Source organism: Pongo pygmaeus, chromosome X (genome assembly GCF_028885625.2).
Source record: "Pongo pygmaeus isolate AG05252 chromosome X, NHGRI_mPonPyg2-v2.0_pri, whole genome shotgun sequence".
Lineage (NCBI taxonomy): Eukaryota > Metazoa > Chordata > Mammalia > Primates > Hominidae > Pongo > Pongo pygmaeus.
The window spans coordinates 27,249,521-27,251,759 of NC_072396.2; the positions used below are offsets into that span (position 1 = coordinate 27,249,521).

Sequence of the window (2,239 nt, forward strand, 5' to 3'; positions counted from 1 at the left end):
TATCAAGTTGGGATTTAATTCGTTCAAATTAACTTGCAGCTATGACAAAAAATAAGAGAGAGAGAGAGATCAGAATCCAGAATCTACATCTCATTTACAATGTGCACACTATTTTAAAATGTTGCCAATTATGTGTGGAAACAGAGAAATGTGACTTGTACTCAAGAGAAAACGCCCTACATGTACTGAAAAGCTACAGCTTACATTATATGTAATGAGGAAATATTGGATGCTTTTCCCCTATGGTTGAGAAGAAGGCAGAGTTGGCTCTCTATTCAATTTGCACCAAAGTTACTAAGTAGTGGAGAACAAAAAATGAAATAGAAGGCATAAAAACTAGAAGAGAATGAAACTGTATTTATTCACAGATTACCTGAATATTTTTGTAGAAAAGTCTAAGGAATATATTTTTAAAGTATTACAAAAAAGAAGTGATTTCATCAAGAACACAGGATACAGGATTGATATGAAAATATGACTTATGCTTTTATACACTCGTAATGAAAAATTGAAAAAAAATCCATTTACAACATGGAAATACTTAAAATACTGATAATTTTATAGAAGATATTTAAAACTCTTCCATTAAAACAACAAAACATGAGAAAAATTAATGAAGACTTGAATAAATGAAGATAGATGTCATGTCTATGGGACTGGAAGATTCAATATTGTCAAATTGTCAATTCTTTCCAATTGATATATAGATTAATTTCAATCTATATAATAATCACAGCAGGGTATATTTTGTAGAAATTAACACTTTGAAATATAAAATGTGTATAGGGTTGTAAGAGGACTTAGAATTACTTAAATAATAATGAAAAGTATAATTTCATTGGGGGATTTTATACTACTTGACTTTAAGACCATGTAAAGTTGTGGTAATCATGGCATAATGATAGACAACGGTTGAATGGAATAGAATGAGTAGTGCATATATATACCCTCACTTAGACAAATAATTGATTTTTTGACCTAGGCATACACATGGGCATTTGTGCACATGCACACACACATACACACATTAGTAGGAAAGTATAATCAACAGATGGTGCTGGAATAACTAGGATATGGAAAATCCATAAACTTTTACCATTACCTCACAATCTCCACAAAAATTGACGTAATGTGAGTTATATACCTAAATGTAAAAAAGCCAGACATGCCTCTTTTTCTGGCTGGAACCATGGAGGGTATAGAAGAGACGAAGAAGAAGGTTCCTGCTGTGCCAGAAACCCTTAAGAAAAAGCGAAGAAATTTCACAGAGCTGAAGATCAAACGCCTGAGAAATTTGCACAAAAGCTGCTTCGAAAGGCAAGGAGGAAGCTTATCTATGAAAAAGCAAAGCACTATCACAAGGAATATAGGCAGATGTACAGAACTGAAATTCGAATGGCAAGGATAGCAAGAAAAGCTGGCAACTTCTATGTACCTGCAGAACCCAAATTGGTGTTTGTTATCAGGATCAGAGGTATCGATGGTCTGAGCCCAAAGGTCCGAAAGGTGTTGCAGCTTCTTCGCCTTTGTCAAATCGTCAATGGACCTTTGTGAAGCTCAACAAAGTTTCAGTTAACATGCTGAGGATTGTAGAGCCATATATTGCCTGTGGGTACCCAAATCTGAAGTCAGTAAATGAACTAATCTACAAGCATGGTTATGGCAAAATCAGTAAGAAGCGAATTGCTTTGACAGATAATGTTTTGATTGCTCGATCTCTTGGTAAATATGGCATCATCTGCATGGAGGATCTAATTTATGAGATCTATACTGTTGGAAAACGCTTCAAAGAAGAAAATAACTTCCTGTGGCCCTTCAAATTATCTTCTCCACGAGGCTGAATGAAGAAAAAGACCACCCATTTTGTAGAAGGTGGCGATGCTGGCAACAGGGAGGATGAGATCAACAGGCTTATTAGAAGAATGAACTAAGGTGTCTACCATGATTATTTTTCTAAGCTGGTCGGTTAATAAATAGTACCTGCACTCAAATTAAGAAAAAAAGCCAGACATATAAAACTTCACGAAGAAAACATATAATATCTTTACTAACTTGAAGCAGGCAAAGATTTCTTAGCAAGACATGAAACAATAACTATCACAGACAAAAAATTATACCTTAGATGTTATTGAAATTAAAACATTTTCTCATCAAGAGATACAATTAAGAAAATTAATTCATAAACCACAGGCCTGGAGACATTATGTGCAGATTATGTATGTGACAAAGCATTGGTATG

General features: G+C 34.2%; 1 pseudogene; it reads left to right on the top strand.

The window, feature by feature from the left end:
• The first annotated feature begins 1,189 nt into the window (after positions 1 to 1,189).
• LOC129025338 (large ribosomal subunit protein uL30-like) lies at positions 1,190 to 1,968 on the top strand (annotated as a pseudogene).
• The last annotated feature ends 271 nt before the right edge of the window (positions 1,969 to 2,239 follow it).